Source organism: Protopterus annectens, chromosome 4.part1 (genome assembly GCF_019279795.1).
Source record: "Protopterus annectens isolate FY-2018-M chromosome 4.part1, PAN1.0, whole genome shotgun sequence".
Lineage (NCBI taxonomy): Eukaryota > Metazoa > Chordata > Ceratodontiformes > Protopteridae > Protopterus > Protopterus annectens.
In genome coordinates, this window is record NC_056734.1 from 743,879,947 (window position 1) to 743,888,716 (window position 8,770).

Sequence of the window (8,770 nt, forward strand, 5' to 3'; positions counted from 1 at the left end):
TTCTCTGTTTCTCTAACAGGCATTTCATATTGGGTCCCCTCCTATACATGAATCGTGGGGCTGCTTCCATTATTTTATTAAGATCATTGTCTTCCAAAATTATGGTCCAGTTCTTAAGAAGAATATCCCTAATGTTTTTGGAATTTGTAGAATAGGTAACAAGAAATCTTGTGCCTGTATCAAGTGTTGGGTTCGCCCTCTTTTGAATTGGCTGTTCAAAAGATGTATTATGTATTGCTTCATAGCCTTTGTGTACAATAGGTCTAAAATACCCTGACAGCCTTTTAGTATTTACCTCATGGCAGATGTATTCAAGAAAACTTAGTGGGTACCCTCTCTTGAGGAACATAGATTTTAACAAATCACATTCTATCATGTAATCATCGTCACTTGAAACCATCCTAGCAGCCCTAACTACCTGTCCCTTGACAACCACCTTCTTCTGATGGTAAGAATGGCTGCTTGAAAAATGTAAAAAAACATTCTTACACTGGCTTTGAACACTAAAATAATTTTTAGGATTTACTTTGATAGTTCAGTGCCTATATTTTTTTTCCTGAGGCATCAAATGACTGAATTATTTTATTATCCTAAGCAGGCATTCAGTATTTGTCCTTTTATACACAATGAATGCCACGAATTAAGTATTGCAGGGAAGCTGTCATTAAAATGCTGCATAGATAAGACAAGATAAATGAAGTATACCTGACTTCAATCCATCGGTGGTGCAGCGGTAGCATTGTTGTCTCACAGCAAGGGGTTCTCCCGTTCGATTCTTGGCTGGAGCACCTTCTGTGTGGAGTCTGCATGCCCTCCCTGCAGTCAAGTGGCATTCAAAATACATGCATGAATGGGCGTGCCTTCATTGAAGGTTGGGTGTCGGGCTGGCACCTTGGTTCCTTAAAAATCTACTGCCAATCATTAGTGCACCGGAGTTCTACTGTGGTGACCCCTAACCGGGAAAAGCTGAAAGAAGAACAACCTGAATCCAATCCATCATTATGAACACAATCAAAAAAATAACTTGCATCAAAAGCTTTACTGGCACTTTAAAATGAATAATGATGAATTTTAGCAAATATAGTCTGAACAGCAGGAAAAACAGTGAGATGATTTCTGAAAATATCAGCATTACTTCACTGTCTAAGAAATTATTAGGTGATGAAGCAAGTCCCTAGTTCAGGATGCTCTCTCTTGGAATTTGTCAACACTGGTGATCAGTTTGATGCACTAAGCCTAGTCTGACATCTGATCATGTGGGCAGCTATAGTTATACTAAAATCTCCTGGGATGTCAGTTTACCTGCCAGGAGTAGGAGTATTCACGCTTTCTTTTGGAGAATGCAGAGATAAAGAGAAGCATGCCTTTGTCAGAGATTTTACTTTGTTACTTTTGACAGATTAAAGCAGGCACATCTCTTCAGCAGAGCTTGTTAACTGGGTTTGGGAAAGAGAGATAGCTGATGAATCAGAGTAAATTATGGTGATGCTTTCAGACCCTTTTTGCAGTCTATCATGTCTTCTTATTTGCAATGGTGATGGACAGGTTGACAGACAAGATCAGACAGGAGTCCCCATGGACTATGATGTTTGCAGATGACATTGTGATCTGTAGTGAGAGTAGGGAACAGGTGGAGGAGACCCTGGAGAGGTGGAGATATGCTCTAGAGAGAAGAGGAATGAAGCTCAGCAGGACTAAGATGGAATATACGTGTGTGAATGAGAGGGAGGATAGAGGAATGGTGAGGATGCAGGGAGTAGAGGTGGTGAAGGTGGATGGTTTAAGTACTTGGGATCAACAGTTCAGAGTAATGGTGAGTGTGGAAAAGAGGTGAAGAAGAGAGTACAGGTAGGATGGAGTGGGTGGAGAAGAGTGTCAGGAATGATTTGTGACAGACGAGTACCAGTAAGAGTGAAAGGGAAGGTCTACAAGAGGGTAGTGAGACCAGCTATGTTATATGGGTTGGAAACAGTGGCATTGACAAAAAGTCAGGAGTCAGAGCTTGACGTGGCAGAGTTTAAGATGTTAAGATTTGCACTGGGTGTGACAAAAATGGACAGGATTAGGAATAAGTATATTAGAGGGTCTGCCCAGGTTGGAAGGTTTGGAGACAAAGCCAGAGAGGCAAGATTACATTGGTTTGGACATGTGCTGAGGAGGGATGCAGAGTATATTGGAAACAAGATGCTAAGGATGAATCTGCAAGGTAACAGGAAAAGAGGAAGGCCTAAGATAAGGTTTATGGATGTGGTGAGAGAGGACATGCAGGCGGTTGGTGTGACAGAGCAAGATGCAGAGGACAGGAAAAAATGGAAACAGTTGATCTGCTGTGGCGACCCCTAATGGGAGCAGCCGAAAGAAGAAGAATAAGAAGATCATGTCTCAGTGTACATTGTCCTAAAACCATTATTCAAAACTCTTTGATGTGACATCAAATTTATAGTTATATAAAACCACCTATGATGAAAAAAGAATAACAGTAGGATTCAATAAACTCTGTGTAGGCTCTGTGTAGAACCTACATTAAGTGTATCCATGTACATGGCCACAATGTGCTCTCAGCAATGCACAATGCATATTAATGTTGCGTGGCATGCCTAAGTGAGGTTTCCTGGTATGCACTAGTAGTGTTGGCTGCATGACCTCATAGAACAACACGAATAATGAATCTGTGTACAGGAGAGCACCGGCTTCCTGCCCCCATACTTCCTAACCTCCTAGTCCAACACAAAACCATATGTCTGTATTCATTGCCATCCATCCAGAATGATTGTTTCAAAACCACAAATTTTTTGAGGAACACTGGAAAAGTACTAGCCAAAACCATGGAAATATGTAAAAATTAATTATATCTATATCATGTGATTTTCCTCCAATTCTTTGTTTGTTTTTATTTATATCATGGTTGTGCAGCTCATTGCAGCATTTGGCAATGGTTACCTTGTTTGTGCAACGGGACCACCCATGTAGCAGACATGACCCAGACATGCAAAAATAGAAACTGGATGCTTTCAATTGCTACTAATCAGCACTGCTGGGCATTGCACAAACCCAGTAAGTGGGGCTGCTCCAAGTGCATAGTATCAACTTAACAATTTATTTATTTTATTTATTTATTTTACATTTGTTGACCGGGCTAGTCTAACTGGATGTATGTCCATTTTCAGTAGAGGCCCGGGGAGATAAGCTCCACATAAAAAAGATTAACATAAAAAGAGATTAACATAAAATGATTAATATATAAATGCATATACAGAAGTTATTTGCAGATTATTACATAACATTTCAGTCATTGAATACAAAAATTATTACAGAACATTAGATAAATTTGCTAGAAACTCTATTCTCAAGGAAATGTTTTTTTTTTTTTTTAGGATAGAATAAGGAACAAATATGGACTAGTCCATGAAAGTAAAAGTAATGGATGAGAAATACTGGGACAGCAGTGATGATGATAGCAATGCCATTTTTGATTAGTCTGGGTTTGTAAAGGGGCATAACCAGTGTATTTTCAGGTAAAGTTTCAATTTTTGTTTAAATAGTGATAAAGAGGACAGTGAAGTCAGTTCATTTGGAATGAATATTAAGATACCTGACTATATCTAACAAACCATGTGGCAACATGTGTACAGTGTTAGACTGCAGTGCAGATGGTTCTGGGTCCTTATCCACTGCATGCCAATTTTATTTATATTATCATGACATTGCAGCTTATACAGATAAAGTATTAGTGTAATGAAATAACCATGGAATACCATTGGTTGTAAGTTATTCTCAGATACATTTGAAAAACAGTGTGTGCTGCTTAGCATCGGAAAAACCAATGCAATCGTTTTACCATGTTTGCACAATGGTAAGCAGTGTGCACCTTTTTCAAATGTATTGAAAAGTAGACAGTGCACCCTCTCAGTAAGGGCAACTGGCAGGAAAACATACTATTTAAAGGTGAATAGGTGGGAATTGTGCTATAGACATTTTGAGCTCAACCTTGTACAACAATGGCAGGCGTTGGTGAGGTAGTGCATTTTAGAGCACAGCGCTGGGGTGTCCAAGGTTTTATTGGGCTCCTGATTAAGGACCATGGGCCTTGGCTGCTGCAGGAAAATTACACCGGCTCTCAATATAAGTCAGAAGGCTGGGATAGTTTGGCCAGGGCCCTTACCAGTGCAACTGGTATTGCCCACACTGGGGAACAATGTCATCAACACTATGATGACCTGCACTGCAGAAAAAGGGATACTCTTGATTGTTGAATCAGGGAGTGTCAGGCAGGGCACACCCCAGATGTCTATGTATGCTTTCCATGTATTACTTGTAAATATTTAAGCTGAATATGGTAGAAACTGACATTCATAATACTTTTTCTTTTTCCCTTTTTCCACAGCTGCAGAAGACAGGGCCTCATATGTGAGGTGCCATGCCAGCCAATTGGCCAGGATGTGACAAGCACATGGTAAGTATGTATAATTATACAAAGTAGTGTGATTGCAGCTTTAACAGTTATAGATGGATTAGTTGATATATCATAGAGTTGTATGAACTTGGGAATGCATATCTGATCTGTAAAAGCAAGTATACATGCATTACTCTGTAGGATACCTTTGAACTGTACTTATTTCTGCTGAATACCCAGATTTAAGAATAACTGTTTTGGTCTGTTCATTGTAAGATTCATGGTTGCCTGGAAAGTAATTTATATTGAAGTCAATAAATAATGAGTGTCAAAATGTATGTTAACACAAATTCTGTGCAACTATCCATGTGTGTACCAGCAATATTTGAAATATGTTCCAAGTTATGGATCATTGTACACTCATTAATATATGATATGTCAAGATATCCTGCTCTAAAAGGTTATGTGGTACAGTCTGTAACACAAAGCAGCAGTTGCATATTCTCAGATAACAGTGAGCACGAGTCTATAAAGTGTAAAAGGAAAGAGTGCTTGCATTATGTTGAATTCCAAAGGAAGAGTACAGTCTTACAGTAGTCTCTGCTTATGGGTTCTAATACCATACTCCACAAATGTAAAGCTAAGCTGATTACAGTGTTTAACCTGTCATCAATAAGAACTACAGTACTGTTAAGTAATCATTATAGCATTTGAAGGGCATACTCCTAGACCTCTGTTTTGAATGTCTTGCTGTCAGTGTTAATCCCCTGTATGTATATTCCAGCTAAAGAAAAAGTCTTAGCAGTTGGTATTGTTAACAGCATAATGCAAAAGAATAGAATACCCTAATTGTAGAAGGCATTGTATATTATCTGTTGAGGTTACCAATGTTCCTCTTTATTCTCTCACCCCACCCCTTCTCTTCTTTTATTTATGAATGGATTTCTTATATTTTTTATTTTATTATTCTTTTATATATAACATCAAATTACTTATTATATTAATTTATTTTATATTATACTTTTGTTTATTCTGTATAATTTCTTAATTCTTGGTTTTGAAATACATTTTTTCATTTTTATGATTTAGCATTTTATTCATATTTATAAGCCTTATACATATGTGTATAATTATCATCTTTTTAACAATAATGTATAATTTCATACTGTGATGGACTTGCAATTTTTGTAATAGATTGGAACTCTAATTACCTTGTAATATTTATGTCTTTTTTCTGATACATTGTATGTGGAGCTTCCCCCCCAGGCCTCTGCTGAAAATGGGCCTCTGGCCCAGTCGACAACTCCTGGTAAACAAATTTTAAAAACATAAATAAATATTATTTGAAACATTTTATACTGCTTTATAAATTTTTTTTATGTTTTATAATTTACATGTAATTTGTTTTATGTTTTATTTACTGTTTGGTTTGAATTCTATTTATGTTATTACTACAGCACAGCAATGTAGTCCAGTTCCCTATGATCCACCTACACTTGCACTGAGGTCCAGTTCTTCTGGGCTGCAGCCTGGCAGCACCTCTGTGCTGCCCCTGCTCTACCTGGACCTTCAGGTAGATCTGACTCAGGGCCGGTCTGTTGTCCCCTCTGGGAGCAGAGGCAGAGGGAGTGCATACATCACCCATATGGAGTTGCAAGTTGTGGTGTGTAGGATTGTGCACAAGACCATGGGCACATGCCTATGCCAAATGGAGAGCCTGATTTCCATCCCAGTATGGCAGAGCAGCCATAGGCACAGATTTAATTTGTTCAGAATGAACATGGAACAAGAGGTAAACCTTATTTATATGGTCCATTGAATAAAGATAGTGGTGTTAGTAGTAATAAGAAACATAGTTTATGATATATAACTAAATATAATAGACATACTAGTATGGTTAGGAAAACTATTAAGAAAAACTGGACAATTTTGCAGTCTAGTAGTAACATCATAGATATTGTGGGGACCCAAACAAGTTTTATTTATAAGAGAGAGAAACTTTTGAAACAAATGCTTTGCTATAAGAATATAGTTAAGAATAAGAATCTTAATATCAAGAAAAATGGTACTGTACCCTGCCATAATTGTGTCTTTTGCAAGGAAATTAATACTTATCTAATTTTTATACATCCTATTACAAAGGCTGAGTTTGTTTTTAGGACCTATGTCACATGCTTTACAGATAATGTTATATATCTTGCTAACTGTGAAACCTGTGATAATTGTTATATAGGGAAAACTAATCAAAAACTTAAAGAGCGTATCTGTTCCCATCTTTCTGATATACGTAGATGTATCAGTGAAAATGCCCCATATAAACACATTGCTCTGTAAGATGTTAATTATAAATGTAAGTTTAGGGTACAGCAAAAGATCTTCCCTGATGGTAGAGGGGGTAATTTAGTTGAGCAAACAGAATTAATAGAATATAAATGGATACATTATTTTAGGACTGATGTCCCACCAGGATTAAATGCACAACATAATACAAAACCTGTTTTGAAAGTTAAACATAATCATATTTAATATTTTAGTATATATATTTACTTAACTGAATATACCTTTAAATGTTCTGCTTATTTGTTTAATTGATTGTTAACTACCTTTGTGTCATTGGCTATCTGATGCAAGGGATAGTATTTAATGTTTTTATGGCATTTTATGTTTCTTAAGCACTGAAAAAGAGTATATGTCAAAAGCTTTGCATGTGATTTTACCTACAATTAAATTGTGCTGTTGTGAATCAGTGTGTTTCCAGATTTTTTTGGCAGTTTGGATATTCCTTATCTTGGACACTTTGGCTTCCTTGAACTTTTGTTTTTGGTAGTGGGACTTGTTGCTAAGAGACTTAATTGCATGTGTGTTGTAATGACTATGTCTGTTGAGTGGGGCATCTGTACAGCTCATCATACAAACTTTGGGATACATGCCCATTGCCTTGGACACTACTACTATGGTGAGGCAGTGGTGATAAAAATGTCTGTTGTGTATTGTCTGATTGTGTCTTAGTCCTGCTGACCTTCGTTCCTCTCCTCTGTACTGCATATCTCCACCACCCTAGGGTCTCATACACCTGTACCCTAATCTCAATACAGATCACAATATCATCCGCAATAACCATAGTCCATGTGGACTCCTATGTGATCTAATATGTCAAGCTGTACATCACCATTCAAACAGATTTCATGATGATTGTGCATACAATAACAGTAATGCCTCTGTTATCTGTCATATAGGATGAGTTGACATCTACACGTCTGTCAGGCCAGTGTATTACCCAATAATCTGATATAGCTGATGGCATCAGCAGCGTCTGTCGAACACAAAAGGACAGTGTCCCTTAGGCTGCTGTAAAATGCTCTGTGTAACATCCACTAGCAACTAACACACATACAAGCACAGTTGACTGCATTGAGAACAGAACCCCTACCCATGAAAGTTTAAGTACTAAACACACATGCCACAACACAAATCTGAGTTTAACAGGACTGTAGGTAATCTTATGGTAGATAACATTAGCAAGCCACATGGGGGATAAGAGGTTGGAGACCTGCCCTGACTGTTTGCAAGAGCCAAAACAGTGCAAAACCATGCCATTGTGGGATACACACTTCCATTTCATTTTTTACACACAAAAATGACTGCAATGAGGATAGAACCCCTACCTACCTAGGTTTATGGTCTACAGCTCAGAGTACTTAATACATGTGCCACTGCACAAGTCTGATTTATGTAGAACTGCAGGTGAACTTATACTACATGACATAACCAAGCCATGTGATCGACAACAGCTTGGGAGGCTTCATAGTCACATTGGCTAGTAATGTTATCTGAGGCTAGCAGCCTAGCAGATGAATACTGTTTAATAACCTAGTTATGTAACAAATGTGCTCTTGTTGAATCTGTTTGTCTGTATTTGGATAAGCAAGCATGGGAGCACTATCAACTGGCCCTCTCCATGAGGGAGAACACAAAATCATATATTACAATTTGTACAGGGTGATATATGTGTGGAAAACTCAAGGTGACATAGGGTTGTTGTGCTTGCTGGTGATACTCCTGGTGGGGAAACTAATGGATTGCTTGTCAATATATGTACATATACTTAAATTGTGCCCTCAACTGGCAATGTTTCCACATGTAGTCTTAGAGGAGACATGGTATCTGAGAAGGATATGTCACCATACCTCTCAACTGTTCAGATTTTCACATAATGTCCAGATGTTTGACTCATATTTGTAGTCTGTTTCACACAATATTGTGGTTTTCTAGAACATCTATGTCAAATCGTTGAGAAATGCGGTCAGTAAATAATGGCAGGCATCTGACTTTCACACTTCTTATCCTTCCCATAATTCATGGAAATTCAATGCCTGT